Here is a 27,218-nt window from a genome sequence, read left to right as displayed (position 1 = left end):
CAAGGGGAGGTGTGTCTGGATTTTGATTGGCTGGTGTGAATGGATTGACAGTGACTCACTGGAAGGGTTTCAAGTGGAGGTGTGTCTGGATTTTGATTGGCTGGTGCTGTGAATGGAGTGACCGTGACTCAGTAGAAATGTTTCAAGTGAGGTGTGTGTCTGGATTTTGATTGGCTGGTGCTTTGAATGACGTGACTGTGACTCAATGGAAGAGATTTAAGTGGAGGTGTGTCTGGATTTTGATTGGCTGGAGCTATGAATGGAGTGACAGTGACTCAGTGAAAGGGTTTTAACAGGAGGTGTGTCTGGATTTTGATTGGTTGGTGCTGTGAATGGAGTGACTGTGACTCAATGGAAGGGATTTAAGGGGAGGTGTGTCTGGATTTTGATTGGCTGGTGCTGTGAATGGAGTGGAGTTACTGACTCAATGGGGGTTTTTAAGTGGAGGTGTGTCTGGATTTTGATTGGCTGATGCTGTGGATGGAGTGACTGTTACTCCATGGAAAGGCTTCAAGGGTAGGTGTGTCTGGATTTTGATTGGCTGGTGCTGAGAATGGAGTGACTGTGACTCAATGAAAGGGTTTGAAGTGGAGGTGTGTCTGGGTTTTGATTGGCTGGTGCTGTGAATGGAGTGACTGTGACTCAATGGAAGTGTTTCAAGTAGAGGTGTGTCTTTGGATTTGGATTGGCCGGTGCTGCTGGCTGTTCGTGGTCTGGGTCCTCAGAGTAAACAACGTTTACCCCCAAACTTTTTCAACGCAGGGAATTACAACGCATCGTTACAACGACCGCGTTGTGATTCCGCATACCATTACTCCACAAGTCGGAACAACGACTTGCGGAGGGATGGGAGGTGTTGGATTTAAAATCCAACACCTTCCCTAGTGTCCGCACAGACGGGAGTTGGAATAGTAAATTATACTATTCCAACATCCAGCGCCCCAGTAGGTGACACCTATTAATAAGCAATGGGCAGTGGACAGAAAGTGAACGGTGGCAAATTGTAGAGCTCTGTTTCCGTCCTCCCTCATGTCGCCTCCAGCATCACCTTGGCATAGAGCCCAAAGTTTCAGCTCAGTTTAACACCAGGATCTCAACATAGTACAAGAGGGCAGGCAGACCCATGGACATTTTTCATGATAACGTGGGCTTTAGCAGTAAGTCCAATTAATGTTAATTGTATGTAAATGCATCCTTTGTGGCTATCCTGGACAGCTGTCTCTGACCCAGCCCCCTCGCCGCCTCTGGTTTAGCACCTGAATCTTACCATGTGTTTCCTCCTGTTTATCAATACATTTCCTCTGTTCTGAAGCCTTGCTCCTGAGACAGAGGTAGTCTGAAGCCGTGCTCCTGAGCCAGAGGTAGTAAGAAGCCGTGCTCCTGAGCCAGAGGTAGTCTGAACCGAGTCTGAAGCTGTGCTCCTGAAGCCGTGCTCCTGAGCCAGAGGGAGTCTGAAGCTGTGCACCTGAAGCCGTGCTCCTGAGCCAGAGGGAGTCTGAAGCCGTGCTCCTGAGCCAGAGGGAGTCTGAAGCCGTGCTCCTGAGCCAGAGGTAGTCTGAAGCCGTGCTCCTGAGCCAGAGGTAGTCTGAAGACGTGCTCCTGAGCCAGAGGTAGTCTGAAGCCATGCTCCTGAGCCAGAGGTAGTCTGAAGCCATGCTCCTGAGCCAGAGGTAGTCTGAAGCGAGTGTGCTCCTGAGCCAGAGGTAGTCTGAAGCCGTGCACCTGAGCCACAGGTAGTCTGAAGCTGGGCACCTGAACCAGAGGTAGTCTGAAGCTGCGCTCCTGAGCCAGAGGTAGTCTGAAGCCGTGCTCCTGAGCCAGAGGTAGTCTGAAGCCGCAGGTAGTCTGAAGCCGTGCACCTGAGCCACAGGTAGTCTGAAGCGAGTGTGCTCCTGAGCCAGAGGTAGTCTGAAGCTGTGCACCTAAACCAGAGGTAGTCTGAAGCCGCGCTCCTGAGCCACAGGTAGTCTGAAGCCGCAGGTAGTCTGAAGCCATGCACCTGAGCCACAGGTAGTCTGAAGCTGTGCACCTGAACCAGAGGTAGTCTGAAGCCGCGCTCCTGAGCCAGAGGTAGTCTTAAGCTGTGCTCCTGAGCCAGAGGTAGACTGAAGCCGTGCTCCTGAGCCAGAGGCAGTCTGAAGCCGTGCACCTGAACCACAGGTAGTCTGAAGCCGCGCTCCTGAGCCAGAGGTAGTCTGAAGCCGTGCTCCTGAGCCAGAGGTAGTCTGAAGCGAGTGTGCTCCTGACCCAGAGGTAGTATGAAGCCGTACAGGGGAGCCAGAGGTAGTCAGAAGCTGCATTCCTGAAGCCGTACAGGGGAGCCGAGGTAGTCAGAAGCTGTGTTCCTGAAGCCGTGCTCCTGAACCAGAGGTAGTCTGAAGTCGTGCTCCTGAGCCAGAGGTAGTCTGAAGCGAGTGTGCTCCTGAGCCAGAGGTAGTCTGAAGCGAGTGTGCTCCTGAGCCAGAGGTAGTATGAAGCTGTGTACCTGAGCCACAGGTAGTCTGAAGCCTTGCTCCTGAGCCAGAGGTAGTCTGGAGCCGTGCTCCTGAGCCAGAGGTAGTCTGAAGCTGTGCACATGAGCCAGAGGTAGTCTGAAGCTGTGTACCTGAGCCACAGGTAGTCTGAAGCCTTGCTCCTGAGCCAGAGGTAGTCTGGAGCCGTGCTCCTGAGCCAGAGGTAGTCTGAAGCTGTGCACCTGGACCAGAGGTAGTCTGAAGCTATGCACATGAGCCAGAGGTAGTCTGAAGCTGTACTCCTGAGCCAGAGGTAGTCTGAAGCCATGCACCTGAACCAGAGGTAGTCTGAAGCTGTGCTCCTGAGCCAGAGGTAGTCTGAAGCAAGTGTGCTCCTGAGCCAGAGGTAGTATGAAGCCGTGTACCTGAGCCACAGGTAGTCTGAAGCTGTGCACCTGAACCAGAGGTAGTCTGAAGCTGTGCTCCTGAGCCAGAGGTAGTCTGAAGCCATGCTCCTGAGCCAGAGGTAGTCTGAAGCTGTACAGCTGAACCAGAGGTAGTCTGAAGCCGTGCTCCTGAGCCAGAGGTAGACTGAAGCCGTGCTCCTGAGCCAGAGGTAGTCTGAAGCCGTGCACCTGAACCACAGGTAGTCTGAAGCCGCGCTCTGAGCCAGAGGTAGTCTGAAGTCGTGCTCCTGAGCCAGAGGTAGTCTGAAGCGAGTGTAACCTGAGCCAGAGGTAGTCTGAAGACGTGCACCTGAACCACAGGTAGTCTGAAGCCGCGCTCTGAGCCAGAGGTAGTCTGAAGCCGTGCACCTGAACCACAGGTAGTCTGAAGCCGCGCTCTGAGCCAGAGGTAGTCTGAAGTCGTGCTCCTGAGCCAGAGGTAGTCTGAAGCGAGTGTAACCTGAGCCAGAGGTAGTCTGAAGCTGTGCACCTGAACCACAGGTAGTCTGAAGCCGCGCTCTGAGCCAGAGGTAGTCTGAAGTCGTGCTCCTGAGCCAGAGGTAGTCTGAAGCGAGTGTAACCTGAGCCAGAGGTAGTCTGAAGCCGTGCACCTGAACCACAGGTAGTCTGAAGCTGTGCTCCTGAGCCAGAGGTAGTCTGAAGTGAGTGTGCTCCTGAGCCAGAGGTAGTATGAAGCCGTACAGGGGAGCCAGAGGTAGTCTGAAGCTGCGTTCCTGAAGCCATACAGGGGAGCCAGAGGTAGTCAGAAGCTGCGTTCCTGAAGCCGTGCTCCTGAGCCAGAGGTAGTCTGAAGCTGTGCTCCTGAGCCAGAGGTAGTCTGAAGCGAGTGTGCTCCTGAGCCAGAGGTAGTCTGAAGCGAGTGTGCTCCTGAGCCAGAGGGAGTATGAAGCCGTGTACCTGAGCCACAGGTAGTCTGAAGCCGTGCACCTGAACCAGAGGTAGTCTGAAGCTGTGCACATGAGCCAGAGGTAGACTGAAGCTGTGCTCCTGAGCCAGAGGTAGTCTGAAGCTGTGCACCTGAACCAGAGGTAGTCTGAAGCTGTGCACCTGAGCCAGATGTAGTCTGAAGCTGTACTCCTGAGCCAGAGGTAGTCTGAAGCCATGCTCCTGAGCCAGAGGTAGTCTGAAGCCGTGCTCCTGAGCCAGAGGCAGTCTGAAGCCATGCTCCTGAGCCAGAGGTAGTCTGAAGCCTTGCTCCTGAGCCAGAGGTATTCTGAAGCTGTGCACATGAGCCAGAGGTAGTCTGAAGCTGTACTCCTGAGCCAGAGGTAGTCTGAAGCCATGCTCCTGAGCCAGAGGTAGTCTGAAGCCTTTCTCCTGAGCCAGAGGTAGTCTGAAGCTGTGCACATGAGCCAGAGGTAGTCTGAAGCTGTGCACCTGAGCCAGATGTAGTCTGAAGCTGTACTCCTGAGCCAGAGGTAGTCTGAAGCCATGCTCCTGAGCCTGAGGCAGTCTGAAGCCGTGCTCCTGAGCCAGAGGCAGTCTGAAGACGTACAGGGGAGCCAGAGGTAGTCTGAAGCTGCGTTCCTGAAGCCGTGCTTGTGATCTAGAGGTAGTCTGAATCCTTGCTCCTGAGCCAGAGGTAGTCTGAAGCCGTGCTCCTGAGCCAGAGGTAGTCTGAAGTCGTGCTCCTGAGCCAGAGGTAGTCTGAAGCGAGTGTAACCTGAGCCAGAGGTAGTCTGAAGACGTGCACCTGAACCACAGGTAGTCTGAAGCCGCGCTCTGAGCCAGAGGTAGTCTGAAGTCGTGCTCCTGAGCCAGAGGTAGTCTGAAGCGAGTGTAACCTGAGCCAGAGGTAGTCTGAAGCCGTGCACCTGAACCACAGGTAGTCTGAAGCTGTGCTCCTGAGCCAGAGGTAGTCTGAAGCGAGTGTGCTCCTGAGCCAGAGGTAGTATGAAGCCGTACAGGGGAGCCAGAGGTAGTCTGAAGCTGCGTTCCTGAAGCCATACAGGGGAGCCAGAGGTAATCAGAAGCTGCATTCCTGAAGCCGTGCTCCTGAGCCAGAGGTAGTCTGAAGCTGTGCTCCTGAGCCAGAGGTAGTCTGAAGCGAGTGTGCTCCTGAGCCAGAGGTAGTCTGAAGCGAGTGTGCTCCTGAGCCAGGGGGAGTATGAAGCCGTGTACCTGAGCCACAGGTAGTCTGAAGCCGTGCACCTGAACCAGAGGTAGTCTGAAGCTGTGCACCTGAGCCAGATGTAGTCTGAAGCTGTACTCCTGAGCCAGAGGTAGTCTGAAGCCATGCTCCTGAGCCAGAGGTAGTCTGAAGCCGTGCTCCTGAGCCAGAGGCAGTCTGAAGCCATGCTCCTGAGCCAGAGGTAGTCTGAAGCTGTGCACATGAGCCAGAGGTAGTCTGAAGCTGTACTCCTGAGCCAGAGGTAGTCTGAAGCTGTGCACATGAGCCAGAGGTAGTCTGAAGCTGTGCACCTGAGCCAGATGTAGTCTGAAGCTGTACTCCTGAGCCAGAGGTAGTCTGAAGCCATGCTCCTGAGCCAGAGGCAGTCTGAAGCCGTGCTCCTGAGCCAGAGGCAGTCTGAAGCCGTACAGGGGAGCCAGAGGTAGTCTGAAGCTGCGTTCCTGAAGCCGTGCTTGTGATCTAGAGGTAGTCTGAATCCTTGCTCCTGAGCCAGAGGTAGTCTGAAGCCGTGCTCCTGAGCCAGAGGTAGTCTGAATCCTTGCTCCTGAGCCAGAGGTAGTCTGAATCCTTGCTCCTGAGCCAGAGGTAGTCTGAAGCCGCGCTCCTGAGCAAGAGGTAATCTGAAGCTGTGCATCTGAACCAGAGGTAGTCTGAAGCCGTGCACCTGAGCCACAGGTAGTCTGAAGCTGTGCTCCTGAGCCACAGGTAGTCTGAAGCCGTGCTCCTGAGCCAGAGGTAGTCTGAACCGAGTGTGCTCCTGAGCCAGAGGTAGTCTGAAGCCGTGCTCCTGAGCCAGAGGTAGTCTGAAGCCGTGCTCCTGAGCCAGAGGTAGTCTGAAGCCATACCGCTGAGCCAGAGGTAGTGTGAAGCTGTGCTCCTGTGCCAGAGGTAGTCTGAAGCCGTGCTCCTGAGCAAGAGGTAATATGAAGCTGTGCACCTTAACCAGAGGTAGTCTGAAGCCGTGCTCCTGCTCCTGAGCCGAAGGTAGTCTGAAGCCGTACAGCTGAGCCAGAAGTAGTTTGGAGCACTACACCTGAGCCAGAGGTAGTCTGAAGCTTGAAGCAGGCGTAAGGTTTTGACGCAGTGGCGTCCTAGAAGTGGCGCAGTGAAATTTTGTAGATTTCACTGCATCACTTCTACGAGGCTTTCCTGCATGGGAACACCCACCCTGCATACATTATACCTGGCAGGGCTCTACAAGTGACGCATCTCCCTGGATGCGTCACGTTTTAAATGGGCCACATTTTTACGCTGCCTCACAGACATGAAGGTGGAGGCTGTGAAGGGTTGGGGCTGGGAAAGGAGCTCTGTTTAGGCCCCTATCTCTGGCCATCATGGGCTACAGATAAACAAACACTGCTTCCCTTGTAATTTACATTCATGGAAAGCACAATGCACCCCCACTCTTTCCGAGCTGAAATCATGCTTGCTCGCTTCATGCACATCTAATAACCTATTTACACCTAACCAATTTTAGATCACACTAGCCGCCACTGCCGCATCCCAGTCCAGGGTAATCTGAATGGCTTGGACTCGGTCCTGCCACAGCTTCTCCGAAACCCAAGGAATCAAGGGTATGGGGTGGAAGGCATAGTGAGGTGGAAAATTCCACACCAACTAAAATACTACTGGATGCTGAAATGGGGACAGCTGGCTCTGCAAGAGCCTGTATGTCATGACATTGGGGCTGACTGTCTCAGAGGAAACTGGTATCCAGTTAATGGGCCCCAAGGGTTTGATGGGGCCCTGAGATGCAGCAGAAGAAACTTCAGCATTCTGAAATCACGACACCGGAGCAGTTACTTGGAGCTGATAATTTCAGAAAGCTGGGAAGGTCGGCGGCATTGTGGCCAGTAACGGTGCTGTGACCAGCATCATCAGTGGTCCGTGTTGGATCAAAAGTTGGATCTGTGGCTGGGGCCAATACCAATGGAGGGTCTTGTGACATGATACTGACCAGCTTCGGCTCAGAGGAGGACTCCACTGGAGGTGGGACGCGCCAAGGGTGACTTACCTCTCCAGGTGGAGTCACCTGGAAGAGGAGCTTCATGTTGTCCTATGTTCTCTTCTCTTCTCCTTCGAGGATTTCGAAGAGGGAGGAAAATGTGAGCTTGATTCTGGCCGTAAGTGTGATCAGCGTCATGAACAACTTCACCTTCTGCTCCTTGATCGCGTTGAAGTGGAGAACTTCACTGGTCATACGACTTAATGGTGATTCGACCCTCAACACTGAAGGCAAAACGTCATGAGGGTCTGAGATGGACATTTGTCCGTGGCAGGGATTAAACTCTGGCTTTTCTGATAGAGACTTATAGCCGCAGATTCCTCTCCTTTTGAATATTCGCCGGGCATCAGACTGGGTCCAGAAAGCTTTCCACCGTACTTCTGCTCGCAGGAAGGTTACACCATGCAGACCTGTCCTGACGCTGTCCCACTCCGAGAAGAGTAGTATAGGCGCCATCCCACACGCTGACATTGGTTCCTTTCCTTCTGAATCTCCAGATGATGATTTAGAGCTTCCCTCGGCTCTCAGCGATGGATTTTTGCGATTTGTCTCCGAATCAATAGCCTTCTGAGTCACACTCTCAGCAAACATAGCCCTGGCTGGAGCGTTGCTGCATCTTCTCTAAATAAATGTTAAAACACTCTAACTTTACGATTGTAGGAGGCTCAACTTACATGTGGATTCGCCCTCTGCCCCACACAGGAAACTTCACTTAGATAACATGTCCTGGTGGGACATGCAGCGATTCATGGACCAGCCCACCCATGTCGCTAGTCACACGCTGGACGTTCTTTTCTCTAATGGCCGAGTCCTTGTGTCCGATATCAAGCCCTCTCTTTGGTCTGGCCACGGTCTCCTTTATTTCACTTGGAAATCAGATGATGGCCCCAGTGGACGCAGAACCTGCGCCGGCTTTTTGCACAGAAAGTGGGGCCCGGTCACTCCTATAGAGTTCAGTAGCGCCCTGAACGAAAAATCCCCCTGTCTGAGTGGGGATAGTGCCGTGGAAGCCCAGTCGGTCAATGCTTGGCTTACTTAGACGCCAGACACTATTGCCTCCATCGAGTCCACAGATGCCACCTTGGTGGCCAAACGCCAGTCAGCTCCCTGCTTCAACGAGGAGCTCAAACCGCTTTGTAAAATATGGAAAAACCCAAAAGAAGTTGGAGGCACCAGTACCTTCCCCAGCACAAATTAATCTATAAGAATGCCGTAAATAAATGCCACCAAGAAATGAAGAAAATCCAATCATACGTCCTTACAGTTTAAATTGACAAACAAAGCAGGTGAGTTTTTTCAAAATCGTTAAAAGCTGTGTAACCAACTTTAGATTTCTTTAATTCTAAAATAAAAATAATTGTAGATTCCCTTCAGTTGCCATTCCCCGACTCTATAGGCAACAGCGAGCCTAGGGTACAAGAGGAGGCCTCGCCTTCACTCAGTGACCCCTCCTTGCAAGAGTTTGCCCCAATTTCAATGGAGGAATCGACTCGGGCCCTGAGTTTGTGCAAATCCGGGTCTCCAGATGATCTATGCCCCCCCACATTCCCGTTTCCAAATGCGCAGCAATAAACCCACCCCTAAATCAACTGCTAAACTTATCTTTACAGTCTGGCCCTGTTCCTAGTTGTTGAAAACAAGCACAATCAATCCCTCCTCTGAAAACGCCATCAGTGGACAATTCCACTCTGGCGACTTTAGACCTCCTGCTTTGCTGTGGCTTTCGCCAAGATATGGGAGGAACGTCCAACCCGGCAACTTTGTGGACCTAAGAGAGGTACAAGCTGCTTCACCCCTCCCAGCCAGGGTGTGTGCCCTGGATTCTGCACCAAGACCACTGTGCTGGAGATTGCTGACACTATGAAGGTGGCTGTGGATCAGGGGAAGCAGGTAGCCCTGACTCTTCTTGATCTGTGTGCAGCTTTCGACACTGTCTTGCACCCTGTTTTATTACAGCGCCTAGAGAAGGCAGGCGTGAGTGACCCCGTACTGGCCCGCCTCCATTCCATCCGTACAGGCAGGCACCCATCTGTATGGGGGACCCCATTTACTTCAGAACCAAAGCCTCTCGGTTTTGGGGTACCCCAAGGGTCTGCACTGAGTCCTACTGCTTGTAAGGTTTTATGCCCCCCCCTTGGCAACCCTTCTTGAGTCCTTCAACGTACAAATAGTTTCATATGCGGACGATACACAATTGCTCCTCACCGTAGATAAAAACAGGCCCAAACGCGTTGAGCGATCTTGAGGACTGCACTTCAGCCGTGTTTTACTGGATGCGCAGCAGCAATCTGCAGGGCAATATCAGTAAAACCGACATATTGCTCTGCGGGACCCCCTGACTGGAATAGTAACATTTGCCCCAATGGGGTCCCACCTCCAACAGCCCCTGCAGCCGCAGCCGCAATCTGGGAATGAAATTCGACAACTACCACCTTTGCCCCCAGGTAGCGAATGTCGTTGGCTCCTACTTCAGACTATTAAGAGGCTTTAAGACAGTTCCTCTACCTCTTTCCTATTCCACGTGAGCAAACAGTGATCCAGGCCCTGATTACCTCAAGGCAGGAGTACATCAGCTCCCTTTACCCGGGCCTACCAGCCTATCTGCTGAGAAGACGGCAGCTGGTACAGAATGCCGCAGCACGACTGCTGCTGAGACTGCCCAGGAGGACTCACATTCAACCTCAGCTGTAAGAACTTCCCAAGCTCCCCATCAAAGAGCGGGCGAGGTTTAAAGGGCTTGTCATGACCCACAAATGCTTCTATCCCCAATACCCGTCAAAAAGGACCATCCCCTATCAGCCACCTGGATCACTCCCTTTCTCCAGTTCCCTTCTGGTGGGATCCCTAAATTTAAAAGGAAAATGTGGGACAGCAGCTCTTATTCCTACCGGGCTGCTAAAGATTAAAATGCCCTCCCACAGCAGCTTCGGGCCACAGAGGACATCCTGGTCTTCAAGCACCTGCTCAAAACCTGGCTTTTCGGTTTTACAATCTAAGCTGCATGACACCCAGGATCAGTACTTACAAATGGTGCTGGGACACTCATTGAGTAGCTGTAGCGCTCTACAAATCCCTAGACCATCAATGTGTCAAAGTCACACCTGACTCTTCCCCACACGCTCCAGCTCACCTGAGCCATTCTGGACACAATTCGGGTGTGTGCCTTTCGTCTGGAAAAGAGAGTCTCGGGGCCTGATTCACAGAACTAGTTTAAGACAAAATCCTAAACTTACTACGTTTGGCATTCACAGAAGGCATTTAGTAGTAGTAAAGTTAGGATTTTGTCTTAAGTCTGTGTTAAGTCTGTATTAAGTCTGTGTTAAGTCTGTGTTAAGTCTGTGTTAAGTCTGTGTTAAGTCTGTGTTAAGTCTGTGTTAAGTCTGTGTTAAGTCTGTGTTAAGTCTGTGTTAAGTCTGTGTTAAGTCTGTGTTAAGTCTGTCTTAAGTCTGTCTTAAGTCTGTCTTAAGTCTGTCTTAAGTCTGTCCTAAGTTTGTCTTAAAATTGTCTTAAGACTGTCTTAAGTCTGTCTTAAGTCTGTCCTAAATTTGTCTTAAATCTGTCTTAAGTCTGTCTTAAGTCTGTCTTAAGTCTGTCTTAAGTCTGTCTTAAGTCTGTCTTAAGTCAAACTTAAGTCAAATTTAAGACAAAATGTTATGTTATGTTATGTTATTTGAATTTATTGAGCGCACAGCTACTCGGAAGTGTCCCGGCGCTAACAACAGAAGAAAGGCAGCCAAGCTACCGAAATCCATTTAAAACAGCAAAGTCTTCAGGGATTTTCGGAACAAGTGTGGATCGCAGATAGCCCTTAATGGTAAAGGAAGGGAATTCCAAGCAATGCAGGCTCTGCGGGCGAACGAATTGCCCCCCATACGAACACGCCTAAATTTAGTGGTCTCCATGAGTAGCAATGAGGATGATCTCAGCTGTCTCCTAGGAATGTAAAAGGAGAATCTGGCCTGCAGATATTTAGGGCCTCGACCATAAAGGGCCTGTTGAACAATGGACAGCATTTTGAATTTAAGCCGAGATTCAACAGGGAGCCAATGGAGTGCCCGAAGTTGAGCCCGCGCACTAAAGTGCTTCTCCGAGCCAAACAAAAACTCTACTACAAAGCCATTAGGGAGTCCAAGGGCCTGCACTATGCTGCCCGTATCGAACGGGCTAATAACAACGCCAAAGAGATCTTTGCTATAGTGCAGAGTTTCCTTGCCCCTAGCGTTCAGGTCGCCGTCGCCCCGGTCTCGGATTCCTGGTGCAACACTTTGGCATCTTTCTTCAGGGACAAAATCATTAGCATCCAGGAGACTTTTCGGCCTTTAATGAAGTTGGCTAGTTCTGAACAGGTCTCCACCCGGCCTAGAGCATTACCGACCAGCAGCCTCTCAGAGTTTTGTCCGATAGATCTGCCCAGCTCCCTTAAAATCCTAAAAGCCCTCAAGTCGGGCTCACCGACTGATCCGTGCGCTGCCAGATTACTCTCGGACGCGGCAGATACCGTCAACACTGAGGTCAACTTCCTGGTCAATCAATCACTAAGGGAAGCTCTCGTGCCCTCAGCATGGAAACATGCCTTAATTTTGCCACTTCTAAAAAAACCATCCCTTGATCCACTGCTTCCAGAAAACTATCGCCCCATCTCGCTTTTGCCCAGTCTGGCAAAAGTTTGTGAGAAGGCGGTCACGTACCAATTGACGAATTTCGTCGAGGTGGCTGGGGTTCTCCATCCGGCGCAGTCTGGCTTCCGGGCCTCCTACAGTACCGAATCCACTCTGTTGGAGGTCTCGGAGTCCATTCGAGAATGTTTGGACGCCGGCGGGAAAGCAGCCTTAATACTGCTTGATCTCTCGGCGGCGTTCGATACGGTGCCTCATGCCATGCTCCTTGACCGCCTCTCCGATATCGGAGTATCTGGTAAAGCTCTGCTCTGGATCAGTTCTTTTCTGGATGGCAGGATGCAGCAGGTATGGCTTCCTCCGTGTGCCGCGGTCCCTTTGAGTGTTACCACAGGAGTACCGCAAGGGTCGTCACTTAGCCCTCTGCTTTTTAAAATCCTAACTTTACTACTACTAAATGCCTTCTGTGAATACCAAAAGTAGTAGGACAGACTTAAGACAAACTTAAGACAAACTAAGGACAGACTTAAGACAGACTTAATACAAAATCATAACTTTACTACCACTAAATGCCTTCTGTGAATACCAAAAGTAGTAAGTTTAGGATTTTGTCTTAAATTAGTTCTGTGAATCGGGCCCTAGGACATTCAGGCTATGATCTGGATCTTTCAGCCTTGGACCTGGATTTGGGTAATGTTGATTCTGAGGTTGCTGAGACTGATGGCATAATGCATCCTGGTAGTTGAGCACGCCAGGTGGCATATGCAGATCTGAAGTCCCAGTGAGACTATAATCAAGGGGACCACTCTGATGGATTATCAAGGGGACCACTCTGACAGATTATCAAGGGGACCACTCTGACAGTTTATCAAGGGGACCACTCTGACGGATTATCAAGTGGACCACTCTGACAGATTATCAAGGGGACACTCTGGCGGATTATCAAGGGGACCAGTCTGACGGATTATCAAGGGGACCACTCTGACGGATTATCAAGGGGACCACTCTGATGGATGATCAAGAGGACCACACTGACAGATTATCAAGGGAACCACTCTGACGGATGATCAAGTGGACCAGTCTGACGGATTATCAAGGGGACACTGACGTATTATCAAGGGGACCACTCTGACGGATTATCAAGGGAACCACTCTAGCGGATTATCAAGGGGACCACTCTGACAGATTATCAAGTGGACCACTCTGACGGATTATCAAGGGGACACCAACAGATTATCAAGGGGACCACTCTGATGTATTATCAAGTGGACCACTCTAACCACTCTGAAGGATTATCAAGGGGACCACTCTGACGGATTATCAAGTGGACCACTCTGACGGATGATCAAGGGGACCACTTTGACGGATTATCAAGGGCACACTGACGGATTATCAAGGGGACCACTCTGACGGATTATCGAGGGGACACCGACGGATTATCGAGGGGACCACACTGACGGATTATCAACCGGACCGGGACACTCTGACGGATTATCAAGGGGACCACTCTGACGGATTATCAATTGGACCTCTGACGGATTATCAAGGAGACCACTCTGACAGATTATCAAATGGACAACAAAATGGATTAATCACGGTCTAATGACATGATTTATTTTTGAAAATATTAAAATGCAGTTTAAGATAAATAAAACTTTATTCATAACAGTTTCAAACACTTATTTGGAAGACAATGAAATGAGAAAACTGTATTTTTGAGTGCTTAAGGGGGACGCCCCTCCATGAAGGATAGCGCTTGTACTACAGATTATCAAGTAGACCGCTCTGACGGATTATCAAGGGGACCACTCTGACGGATTATCAAGGGGACCACTCTGAGGGATGATCAAGGGGACCACTCTGACGGATTATCAAATGGACCACTTTGACGGATTATCAAATGGACCACACTGATGGATTATCAAGGGGACCACTCTGACGAATTATCAAATGGACCACTCTGACGGATTATCAAGGGGACACTCTCATGGGTACACTTTGACGGATTATCAAGGGGACCACTCTGACGGATTATCAAGGGGACACTGACAGATTATCAAGGGAACACTCTGACGGATTATCAAGGGGACACTCTCAAGGGGACACTCTGATGGATTATCAAGGGGACCACTCTGATGGATTATCAAGGGGACCACTCTGACGTATTATCAAGGGGATCACTCTAACTGATTATCAAGGGGACAATGACGGATTATCAAGGGGACACACTGACGGATTATCAAGGGGACCACTCTACGGATTATCAAGGGGACCACTCTACGGATTATCAAGGGGACCACTCTGACGGATTATAAAGGGGATCACTCTGACGGATTATCAAGGGGACCACTCTGACGGATTATCAAGGCCACCACTCTGACGGATTATCAAGGGGACCACTCTACGGATTATCAAGGGGACCACTCCGACGGAATATCAAGGGGACCTGGACCACTCTGACGGATTATCAAGGGGACCTGGACCACTCTGACGGATTATCAAGGGGACCACTCTGACGGATTATCAAGGGGACCAGTCTGACGGATTATCAAGGGGACCACTCTGACGGATTATCAAGGGGACACTCTGACGGATTATCAAGGGGACCACTCTGACGAATTATCAAGGGGACCACTCTGACTGATTATCAAGGGGACACTCTGACGGATTATCAAGGGGACCACTCTGATGGATGATCAAGGGGACCACACTGACAGGTTATCAAGGGAACCACTTTGACGGATGATCAAGTGGACCAGTCTGACGGAATATGAAGGGAACCACTCTGGCGGATTATCAAGGGGACCACTCTGACAGATTATCAAGTGGACCACTCTGACGGATTATCAAGGGAACACCAACAGATTATCAAGGGGACCACTCTGATGTATTATCAAGTGGACCACTCTAACCACTCTGAAGGATTATCAAGGGGACCACTCTGACGGATTATCAAGTGGACCACTCTGACGGTTGATCAAGGGGACACCGACGGATTATCAAGGGGACCACTCTGACAGATTATCAAATGGACAACAAAATGGAGTAATCACGGTCTAATGACATGATTTATTTTTGAAAATATTAAAATGCAGTTCAAGATAAATAAAACTTTATTCATAACAGTTTCAAACACTTATTTGGAAGACAATGAAATGAGCAAACTGTATTTTTGAGTGCTTAAGGAGGACGCCCCTTCATGAAGGATAGCGCTTGTACTACAGATTATCAAGTGGACCACTCTGACGGATGATCAAGGGGACCACTCTGACGGATTATCAAGTGGACCACTCTGCCGGATTATCAAGGGGACCACTCTGACGGATTATCAAGGGGACACTCTGACGGATTATCAAGGGGACCACTCAGAGGGATGATCAAGTGGACCACTCTGACGGATTATCAAATGGACCACACTGACGGATTATCAAGGGGACCACTCTGACAGATTATCAAGGGGACCACTCTGACGGATTATCAAGTGGACCACTCTGACAGATTAGCAAGGGGACCACTCTGACGGATTATCAAGGGGACCACTCTGACGGATTATCAAGGGGACCACTCTGACGGATTATCAAGGGGACCACTCTGACGGATTATCAAGGGGACCACTCTGACGGATTATCAAGGGGACCACTCTGAGGGATGATCAAGGGGACCACTCTGACAGATTATCAAATGGACCACACTGACGGATTATCAAAGGGACCACTCTGACAGATTATCAAGGGGACCACTCTGACGGATTATCAAGTGGACCACTCTGACGGATTATCAAGGGGACACTCTGACGAATTATCAAGGGGACACTCTCATGGGTACACTTTGACGGATTATCAAGGGGACCACTCTGACGGATTATCAAGTGGACCACTCTGACGGTTGATCAAGGGGACACCGACGGATTATCGAGGGGATCACACTGACGGATTATCAACCGGACCGGGACACTCTGACGGATTATCAAGGGGACCACTCTGACGGATTATCAATTGGACCTCTCTGACGGATTATCAAGGGGACCACTCTGACAGATTATCAAATGGACAACAAAATGGAGTAATCACGGTCTAATGACATGATTTATTTTTGAAAATATTAAAATGCAGTTCAAGATAAATAAAACTTTATTCATAACAGTTTCAAACACTTATTTGGAAGACAATGAAATGAGCAAACTGTATTTTTGAGTGCTTAAGGAGGACGCCCCTTCATGAAGGATAGCGCTTGTACTACAGATTATCAAGTGGACCACTCTGACGGATGATCAAGGGGACCACTCTGACGGATTATCAAGTGGACCACTCTGCCGGATTATCAAGGGGACCACTCTGACGGATTATCAAGGGGACACTCTGACGGATTATCAAGGGGACCACTCTGAGGGATGATCAAGTGGACCACTCTGACGGATTATCAAATGGACCACACTGACGGATTATCAAGGGGACCACTCTGACAGATTATCAAGGGGACCACTCTGACGGATTATCAAGTGGACCACTCTGACAGATTAGCAAGGGGACCACTCTGACGGATTATCAAGGGGACCACTCTGACGGATTATCAAGGGGACCACTCTGACGGATTATCAAGGGGACCACTCTGCCGGATTATCAAGGGGACCACTCTGACGGATTATCAAGGGGACCACTCTGAGGGATGATCAAGGGGACCACTCTGACAGATTATCAAATGGACCACACTGACGGATTATCAAGGGGACCACTCTGACAGATTATCAACGGGACTACTCTGACGGATTATCAAGTGGACCACTCTGACGGATTATCAAGGGGACACTCTGACGGATTATCAAGGGGACACTCTCAAGGGAACACTCTGACAGATTATCAAGTGGACCACTCTGATGGATTATCAGGGGGACCACTCTGCCGGATTATCAAAGGGACCACTCTGACGGATTATCAAGGGGACACTGTGACGGATTATCAAGGGGACCACTCTGAGGGATGATCAAGTGGACCACTCTGACGGATTATCAAATGGACCACACTGACGGATTATCAAGGGGACCACTCTGACAGATTATCAAGGGGACCACTCTGACGGATTATCAAGTGGACCACTCTGACAGATTATCAAGGGGACCACTCTGACGGATTATCAAGGAGACCACTCTGATGGATTATCAAGGGGACCACTCTGCCGGATTATCAAGGGGACCACTCTGACGGATTATCAAGGGGACCACTCTGCCGGATTATCAAGGGGACCACTCTGACGGATTATCAAGGTGACACTCTGACGGATTATCAAGGGGACCACTCTGAGGGATGATCAAGGGGACCACTCTGACGGATTATCAAATGGACCACACTGACGGATTATCAAGGGGACCACTCTGACAGATTATCAAGGGGACCACTCTGACGGATTATCAAGGGGACACTCTGACGGATTATCAAGGGGACCACTCTGACGGATTATCAAGGGGACCACTCTGACGGATTATCAAGTGGACCACTCTGACGGATTATCAAGGGGACCACTCTGACGGATTATCAAGGGGACCACTCTGACGGATTATCAAGGGGACCACTCTGACGGATTATCAAGGGGACCACTCTGAGGGATGATCAAGGGGACCACTCTGAGGGATGATCAAGGGGACCACTCTGACGGATTATCAAATGGACCACACTGACGGATTATCAAGGGGACCACTCTGACAGATTATCAAGGGGACCACTCTGACAGATTATCAAGTGGACCACTCTGACGGATTATCAAGGGGACACTCTGACGGATTATCAAGGGGACACTCTCAAGGGAACACTCTGACAGATTATCAAGGGGACCACTCTGACGGATTATCAAGGGGACCACTCTGACGGATTATCAAGGGGACCACTCTGACGGATTATCAAATGGACCACACTGACGGATTATCAAGGGGACTACTCTGACGAATTATCAAGTGGACCACTCTGACGGATTATCAAGGGGACACTCTCAAGGGTACACTTTGACGGATTATCAAGGGGACCACTCTGACGGATTATCAATTGGACCTCTCTGACGGATTATCAAGGGGACCACTCTGACAGATTATCAAATGGACAACAAAATGGATTCATCACGGTCTAATGACATGATTTATTTTTGAAAATATTAAAATGCAGTTCAAGATAAATAAAACTTTATTCATAACAGTTTCAAACACTTATTTGGAAGACAATGAAATGAGAAAACTGTATTTTTGAGTGCTTAAGGGGGACGCCCCTTCATGAAGGATAGCGCTTGTACTACAGATTATCAAGTGGACCACTCTGACGGATGATCAAGGGGACCAATCTGACGGATAATCAAGTGGACCACTCTGCCGGATTATCAAGGGGACCACTCTGCCGGATTATCAAGGGGACACTCTGACGGATTATCAAGGGGACCACTCTGAGGGATGATCAAGGGGACCACTCTGACGGATTATCAAATGGACCACACTGACGGATTATCGAGGGGACCACTCTGACAGATTATCAAGGGGACCACTCTGACGGATTATCAAGTGGACCACTCTGACAGATTATCAAGGGGACCACTCTGACGGATTATCAAGGGGACCACTCTGACGGATTATCAAGGGGACACTGACGGATTATCAAGGGGACACTGATGGATTATCAAGGGGACACTGATGGATTATCAAGGGGACAATGATGAATTATCAAGGGGACCACTCTGACCACATCCGGATTTCGGAGGAGATTGCAAAGGATCTGCAGTGGTTTCTACTGGATCTCAATTGGATCAGCGGTAGAACCCTCTCCCTTCCTCACCCAGACCTCCCAGTGGTGACTCCCACCATGTCCCTGGATAGCACAGTTTGGGGCCGTAACATCATGGAGACAAGCCACGAACAGACTGAAGCGTACCGCACCAGGACTGGAGTCAATCTGGACATTGGTTTCTTTTGTGCTCTGGTAGGCAGATTCAGTCCAGGCTTGAGGCAAGCGAGAACAGACCTTCTGGTTCCTGATGAGGGAAACTGGAAAGTTCTTGCTCTAAAACTGCAGTGAGGTTTGTGGGTGCAGCTGGGTGGCTCTAGAGGGTGAAGCCATGCATAGACTGAGGCTTACAATTCTTTTACTGAACCTACCTTAGACACCCTTTTGTTACAATGTGGCCTTTCTAAATTGTGGATTGTTTTGGTTCGGTAAACTCAGGTTTCCACATCATACTTCCTACTGATCCAGACAAGCCAGAGATGACTCCCGCCTTTGCTTAATTTAGAGGCCTTATTCCTGCTATGGCACAGGGAGTGTCAGTCAGAGGGAGGACACCAGGGGGTATTGTTCTCTGTGGCACATGCCACATTCTGGGCCTGTGCCACAGAGAGCATTACAGCTGGTAACTTGTCAGTATCTATATGAGACCTCCTGGGGCATTCATGCCAAGATAAGGCTGCCCGAGGACTAGTCCAGCCCAGGTAAATTACTAGAGAGGTGAACATTCTCTAAGTGGCCTATCAGCAGCTGTCCACTGCAGAGGAATGTGCAATTCTGAGTAACGTTAATAAACTAACATTTGCAACCACTTAATAAAATATACTTCTAATAACAAATGTGACCAATAAGAATTGAGGCGCTCGAGATTTATATTAGTCTACTTGCCTTCCAAAAACAGACATATCCATGTGTCACCCTCAGGAACCTTTTTAGGGATACTTGAATTACTTTGATGGTGTTACTTCACACACTGGGACACTGTGGCAGATTCAGGCACATCTGTCTCTTTCACGCGGCCCAGTGTGACACGGGCTCTTCTGAGAATGGGCCTTTCTTTTACCTCTTATTTTTACTTTCATCTACTCTTGGTAGTGACCTTCCTGGAAACAGAGACGAACTGCTGCCTTGGGGATGTGAGGATCACTTCCCAACATATTAATAAGCAGAGCGGACAATCCTATCAGCCAATCAGCCCGCATGTCCAAGTCAAAGACTGGACATGGGGTCATCTTCTGCTCGTATGTTTTTGTGCTGCAGGCCTGGCCTGTACCCAGCCGGTGTGACGGATGTGTGTGTGTCCACCTACTCTAAGGCACTTGTTGCACGAGCCTCACACAGGCCTGGCCTGTACCCAGCCGATGTGACGGGTGTGTGTCTGTGTCCACCTACTCTAAGGCACTTGTTGCACGAGCCTCACACAGGCCTGGCCTGTACCCAGCCGGTGTGACAGGTGTGTGTGTGTCCACCTACTCTAAGGCACTTGTTGCCTTAGCCTCGCCTGTACCCAGCTGGTGTGACGGGTGTGTGTGTCTACCTACCCTAAGGCGCTTGTTGTCTGAGCCTCAAACAGGCCTGGCCTGTACCCAGCCGGTGTGATGGGTGTGTGTGTGTGTGTGTATGTGTGTGTGTATGTGTGCTCACCTACTTTAGGACGCTTGTTACCTGAGCCTCACACGGGCCTGGCCTGTATGTGGCCACCTACTCTAAGGCACTTGTTGCCTGAGCCTCACACAGGCCTCGCAGGTACCCAGCGGGTGTGACAGGGATGTGTGTCCAACTACTGTAAGGTGCTTGTTGCCTGAGCCTCACACAGGCCTGGTCTGTACCCAGCGGGTGTGATGGGTGTGTGTGTGTCCACCTACCCTAAGGCGCTTGTTGCCTGAGCCTCAAACAGGCCTGGCATGTACCCAGCCGGTGTGACGTGTGTGTGTGTGTGTATCCACCTACTCTGAGGCACTTGTTGCGTGAGCCTCATACAGACCTGGCCTGTACCCAGCCAGTGTGACAGGTGTGTGTGTGTCCACCTACTCTTCGGTACTTGTTGCCTGAACCTCACACTGGCCTGTCCAGTACCCAGCTGGTGTGACAAGTGTGTGTGTCCACCTACTCTAAGGCACTTGTTGCCTGAGCCTCCCACAGGCCAGGTCTGTACCCAGCTGGTATGAAGGGTGTGTGTGTGTCCACCTACTCCAAGGCACTTGTTGCGTGAGCCTCAGACAGGCCTGGCTTGTACCCAGCCAGTGTGACGGGTGTGTGTCCACCTACTCTAAGGCACTTGTTGCCTGAGCCTCACACGGTCCTGGCCTATACCTAGCCGGTGAAATGGGGGTGTGTGTGTGTGTCTACCTACTCCAAGGGTGCTTGTTGCCTGAGCCTCATACAGGCCTGACCTGTACCCAGCCAGTGTGAAGGGTATGTGGGTTCACCTACTCTAAGGCACTTGTTAGGTGAGCCTCAGACAGGCCTAGCCTGTACCCAGCTGGTGTGAAGGGTGTGTGTCCAGCTACTCTAAGGCACTTGTTGCATGAGCCTCAAACAGGCCTGGCCTGTACCCAGCGGGTGTGACGGGTGTGTGTGTGTCCACCTACTCTGAGGCATTTGTTGCGTGAGCCTCACACAGGCCTGGCATGTACTTAGCCGGTGTGACGGTTGTGTGTGTGTCCACCTACTCTGAGGACCTTGTTGCGTGAGCCTCATACAGACCTGGCCTGTACCCAGCTGGTGTGACGGGTGTGTGTGTCCACCTACTCTAATGCGCTTGTTGCCTGAGCCTCACACGGTCCTGGTCTGTACCTAGCCGGTGTGACGGGTGTGTGTGTGTCTACCTACTCTAAGGTACTTGTTGCCTGAGCCTCACACGGTCCTGGCCTGTACCCAGCCGGTGTGACGGGTGTGTGTGTGTCTACCTACTCTAAGACCCTTGTTGCCTGAGCCTCACACGGTCCTGGCCTGTACCCAGCAGGTGTGACGGGTGTGTGTGTGTCCACCTACTCTAAGGCACTTGTTGCCTGAGCCTCACACGGTCCTGGCCTGTACCTAGCCGGTGTGACGCGTGTGTGTGTGTGTATGCACCTACTCCAAGAGTGCTTGTTGCCTGAGCCTCATACAGGCCTGGCCTGTACCCAGCCGGTGTGATGGGTATGTGCGTCCACCTAATCTAAGGCACTTGTTGCGTCAGCCTCAGACAGGCCTAGCCTGTACCCAGCTGGTGTGAAGGGTGTGTGTGTGTCCAGCTACTCTAAGGCACTTGTTGCATGAGCCTCAAACAGGCCTGGCCTGTTCCCAGCGGGTGTGACGGGTGTGTGTGTGTCCACGTACTCTGAGGCACTTGTTGCGTGAGCCTCACACAGGCCTGGCATGTACCTAGCCGGTGTGACGGTTGTGTGTGTGTCCACCTACTCTGAGGACCTTGTTGCGTGAGCCTCATACAGACCTGGCCTGTACCTAGATGGTGTGACGGGTGTGTGTGTCCACCTACTCTAAGGCACTTGTTACCTGAGCCTCAGACAGGCCTGGCCTGTATCCAGCCGGTGTGACGGGTGTGTGTGTGTCCACCTACTCTAAGGCGCTTGTTGCGTGAGCCTCATACAGACCTGGCCTGTACCCAGCCGGTGTGACGGGTGTGTGTGTGTGTGTCCACCTACTCAAGGGTGCTTGTTGCCTGAGCCTCACACAGTCCTGGCCTGTACCCAGCCAGTGTGACAGGTGTGTGTGTGTCCACCTACTCTAAGGCACTTGTTACCTGAGCCTCAGACAGGCCTGGCCTGTGCCCAGCTGGTGTGGTGTGTGTGTGTGTGTGTGTGTGTCCACCTACTCTAAGGCACTTGTTACCTGAGCCTCAGACAGGCCGGGCCTGTGCCCAGCTGGTGTGTGTGTGTGTGTCCACCTACTCTAAGACACTAGTTGCCAGAGCCTCACACAGGCCTGGTCTGTACCCAGCCAGTGTGACGGGTGTGTGTGTCCACTTACTCCAAGGGTGCTTGTTGCCTGAGCCTCACACAGGCCTGGTCTGTACCCAGCCAGTGTGACGGGTGTGTGTGTCCACTTACTCCAAGGGTGCTTGTTGCCTGAGCCTTCCACACAGGCGGCAGACCTCTTCCAAAAGCGAGGCTGCAGTTCATGGAAAGAGCCGGGGTGCTGAGGGTTACACAGACTGACACCTCACAGCTGCTCCTGTCATCTAAGTCTGGTGATGGTAATGAAACAGTATCATGACAATAAAGACGCAGCATGAGCCTTCTTGGGGTGTGATAGCTGAACCCCAGAATATGAATGTTTGGAGTCCAGGATGCTGTAAGATGAGTGATGGACCCCGTGCCTTTAGTAACCTGACATTTCTTTGTTGCAGATCGGCCAACCTGTTTATCCAAACGACACCTCCTCCAGGACAAGAGGGACCTTGCATCCACCCTTGAACTGTCCTCCAAACACAACCCCCTGGATGGGCCGTGCACGCGCACTTTACGTACTTTGTTCTGTTTACTACTATGAAATAAACCTTCAACTTTTGAGTACATTTCTGGCATTGCTTTTTTATTCTGCATCTCCTGGTGGCAGCATGAAACAAGTTGGGTATCTTCAGTTTATGATGCACAGACTCTCCAAACACATGTTACAGCCCACATTGTCAAACCTGGGTTGTGGCAAAGTTCTGATGCAGGTTCCCTATTGACCTGCTACACTACCCCAAGGTGCTTGCACAACCTACCCACAGCTGCCACGTTTTCTGCATGTGTGACATTTCTAGCTGAAAGAAACAGTTAGTTATAGATTCCTTACCTTAGAATTACCCCCAGGCATCAGACTGGATCCGGAATTTTTTTCGTCAGCAGTACCTCTGCGCGTCAAAAGGTGGCATCGGTCAGCTCTGCATCCGTCTTTGGTGTCGTGGCCGCCGGGATGAAGCTGCGGTTGCTACTTAGATGCCGCCCTCACGCGCTGAAAAAGTTATTTCTTTTTCCGCGCCAGCCAGCGCAGATCCAGAGAGAGCGGTACCTCCAGTCACTTTTTGAACTGAACTTTTTGAGCGACTTTTGTCGATGTCTTTTTGAGTCCTACCGACTCCTGGTGCACGTGGGAATGACCGGCTTCAAGGCTTGTGATTCCTGTACCCGGGTGATGTCAGTGACAGATCCGCATCGCATGTGCCTCTTTTGCCTGGAGCGCGACCACGACCCCAAGTCGTGCTCCAAGTGCCGGACCATGGCTCTGAACTCTTTGCGGAAGCAGTCCCGAAAGCATCTTGAGCGCCGGCAGTTGGCTCCGTGCCGTTCGAGGTCCTGGTCGCAAGGGAGGTCGAGGGACCGGTCACGGAGCCATCATCACTCGTTATCCAAGTCTTCGCAATCGGGGTCAGGTAAGCCGGAGCACAAGAAGAAGTCGAAGAAGCATTGTCGCTCTTCGACTGCTCCTGGTCGGTCAACTAACGCGACGAGGGATGCGGACTGTGCCCCTCCCGCGGCTCCGCATGCAGAGTCTAAAGGGTCGACTCTGAGTTGCCCTCCCTTCCTGGGTCCCGTAGCGACCCCTGCCCAGCTTCGTCAGTTTTACGAGGCGATGCATGCCATCTTTGGGCAGCCCGACTCCGCCGGCGTGCCTTCTGGCCCCGCGGACTGGGTTCAATCAATCAATCAATTAATTTGTAAAGTGCACTACTCACCCATGAGGGTCTCAAGGCGCTGGAGGGGGAGGGGTGCTGCTACTGCTCAAATAGCCAGGTCTTGAGAAGCCTCCTGAAGGTTAGTAGGTCCTGGGTCTGCCGTAGGAGGATGGGGAGGGTGTTCCAGGTCTTGGCGGCAAGGTGAGAGAGCGATCTGCCACCGGTGGTCGCTCTTCGGATGCGGGGGACGGTGGCGAGGGCGAGGTCGGCCGAGCGGAGCTGTCGGTTCGGGGTGTAGAAAGTGAGTCGTCTGTTGAGGTATGCCGGTCCGGTGTTGTAGAGCGCCTTGTGTGCGTGGGTGAGGAGCTTGAAGGTGATCCTCTTGTTGACTGGAAGCCAGTGCAGGTCTCTCAGGTGTGGTGTGATGTGGCTGTGGCGCGGGATGTTGAGGATTAGGCGAGCAGAGGCGTTCTGTATGCGTTGTAGTCGTTTTAGTTTGGCCGAGGCTCCTGCGTAGAGGACGTTTCCGTAGTCCAGCCTGCTGCTGACGAGGGCCTGGGTGACTGTTCTTCTTGTTTCGGTGGGGATCCACCTGAGTAGATCTTGCGGAGCATGCGGAGGGTGTTGAAGCAGGAGGACGAGACTGCGTTGACTTGCTTGGTCATGGAGAGTGTTGAGTCGAGGATGAACCCCAGGTTGCATGTGTGGTCGGTCGGTGTTGGTGCGGCTCCCAGTGCGGATGGCCACCAGGAGTCGTCCCAGGCTGAGGGGGTGGAGCCGAGGATAAGGACCTCTGTCTTGTCCGAGTTCCGCTTCAGGCAGCTGTTCTTCATCCACTCGGCGACGGCTTTCATTCCTTCCTGTAGGTTGGTTTTGGCAGTGAGGGGGTCCTTGGTGAGGGACAGGATCAGCTGGGTGTCCTCGGCATAAGAGATGATGTTGAGGTCGGGCAGCCGGGCGACGTGGGCGAAGCGGAGCCATGTATACATTGAACAGTGTCAGGCTGAGGGATGATCCTTGGGGTACGCCGCAGATGATCTTGGAGGCTTCGGAAAGGAAAGGGGGGAGGCGGACTCTCTGGGTTCTGACGGAGAGGAAGGAGGTGGTCCATTCCAGAGCCTTGTCTTGGATCCCTGCATTGAGGAGGCGTGTGCGTAGGGTGCGGTGGCAGACCATGTCGAAGGCGGCTCATAGGTCCAGGAGGATGAGGGCTGCGGTTTTGCCATTGTCCAGCAGGGCCCTGATGTCATCGGTGGCGGCGATGAGGGCAGTCTCGGTACTGTGGTTGCTGCAGAACCCGGACTGGAAAGGGTCCAGGATGTTGTTCTCCTCGAGGTAGCGGGTCAGCAGTCTGTTGACAGTCTTCTCGATGACCTTCGCCGGGAATGGGAGCAGGGAGGTGGGCCGGAAGTTCTTGAGGTCCCTCGGATCCGCCTTGGGTTTCTTCAGTAAGGCATTGATCTCGGCGTGCTTTCAGCTTTCCGGGAAGGTCGCAGTCTCGCAGGAGATGTTGATGGCCTTGCAGAGATAGGGTGCGATGGTGGCGCTAGCCTTGTTGAAGATGTGGTGTGGGCATGGATATGACGGAGAGCCGGAGTGGATGGTGTTCATGATTTTGATTGTCTCGTCGTCGTTTATGTTGGTCCACGTGAGCAGGAGATCAATGTGGGTGGTGGCCACGGGCTCTGAGGTTTCGATGGTTGTTGGGGCGGTCAGGTTGTTGAAGATGTCGTGGATGTCTGCGATCTTGCGATGAAAGAAGGTGGCGAGGGAGTCGCACAGGTCTTGCGATGGTGGGATGTCGTTGGTGTTGGAGCTGGGGTTGGAGAGTTCCTTCACGATGTTGAAGAGCTCTTTGCTGTTGTGTGCGTTGTTGTTGAGTTGGTCCTTGCAGGAGGCCCTTTTGGCGGATCTGATGAGGTAATGGTGTCTGCGAATGGCGTTCTTGTGGGCTGTGTAGCTGTCTGGTGTCTGTTCGCGGTGCCATTTCTTCTCAAGTGAGCGGCAGGTTGGCTTGGAGGTCTGCGGTGAACCATCTGGCTTTCTTGTTAGTGTGTCTTGTGGAGGGTTTCTTGATTGGGACGAGAGTGTTGGCGCAGTTGTCGATCCAACGTCTGAGGTTGCGGGCGTCGGTGTCGGCGTCGGTGGGGTCGGCGGGTGAGCTTCGGGCGAGGGTGGTGTTTAGCTGGTCTTCGGTGATTGCGGCGGGGTATCTGTCGAGTGCGGTGGTGCGTGGTGGGTTTATGGAAGGTGAAGTGGATGCAGTGATGGTCGGTCCAATGGAGTTTGGTGGTGTGGCTGAAAGTGATGTGAAGGCTTGTGGAGAAGATGGGATCAAGCGTGTGGCCGGCGGAGTGGGTGGGCGTTGTGACGAGCTGTCTGAGTCCGAGGTTGGCGAGGTTGTCAATCAGGGTGGTGGAGTTGGTGTCGTTGTTGTTCTCCAGGTGGAAGTTCAGGTCTCTGAGGAGGATGTAGTCTGTGGAGGCGAGAGCGTGCATGCTGACGAAGTTGGTGATGGAGTCGCTGAACTGAGGCCGGGGTCCAGGGGGTCTGTAGACGAGAGTTCCTCTGAGGGTGGTGTTGGGATCGGTGTGGATCTGGAAGTGCAGGTGTTCGGCGGCGCTGAGGGTGTCATCGGTGCTGGTTGAGACCCTGAGGGTGTTCTTCTGGATGATGGCGATTCCACCTCCTACCCTGTTAGGGCGGTGCCTGCGGGTGATCTTGTAGCCACCCGGGATGGCAATGGCGATGTCGGGTGCCGAGTAGGCGTTCATCTAGGTAACTGTCAGGAAGGCGACGTCTGGGGAGGATGTGTCGAGCAGGTCCCAGAGTTTGACAGCTTGTTTGCGTGCGGAGCGGGTGTTCAGTAGTATGCATTTGAGGTGGTTGCGTCCGGTCACGGTGGGCGGTTTGGCAGCTCAGATGCTGGCCTTGATCCGGATCGGTGCCGGTTGATCTCACTACACATCCACCGGCGCCCACCCCAGCCTCCATCCTGAAGTGGACACGGAGCCATACCAGCATCGCCCGATGCCGAGCCGGCGCCGAGTGGTGTCTTTGTGCTCCTGTTCACTCCTGGGGTCCCTTTCAGGCCATATTGACACCCAGAGGACGAGGATGAGGACTGGGCGGGATCAGGTGACCCTCTGACCGACCAGTTGGATTATGACCCAGACTGGAGAGAGGACCTGG

At 51.8% G+C, this 27,218-nt stretch overlaps 1 protein-coding gene across 1 annotated transcript in view; it reads left to right on the top strand.

Annotated features, from left to right (window-relative positions):
• SPAG17 (sperm associated antigen 17) overlaps window positions 1–22,931 on the top strand; it is a 1,802,643-nt gene extending 1,779,712 nt beyond the window's left edge. Inside the window, exon 51 of the mRNA XM_085620708.1 lies at window positions 22,776–22,931. The gene's annotated coding sequence lies outside the window, so the exon portion shown is untranslated. The remainder of the gene's footprint in view (window positions 1–22,775) is intronic.
• The last annotated feature ends 4,287 nt before the right edge of the window (window positions 22,932–27,218 follow it).

Source organism: Triturus cristatus, chromosome 8 (genome assembly GCF_964204655.1).
Source record: "Triturus cristatus chromosome 8, aTriCri1.1, whole genome shotgun sequence".
In the NCBI taxonomy this organism is placed as follows: Eukaryota; Metazoa; Chordata; class Amphibia; order Caudata; family Salamandridae; genus Triturus; species Triturus cristatus.
The sequence above is the reverse complement of the archived record's forward strand: the minus strand, read 5'-3'. Positions and strand labels throughout refer to the sequence as shown.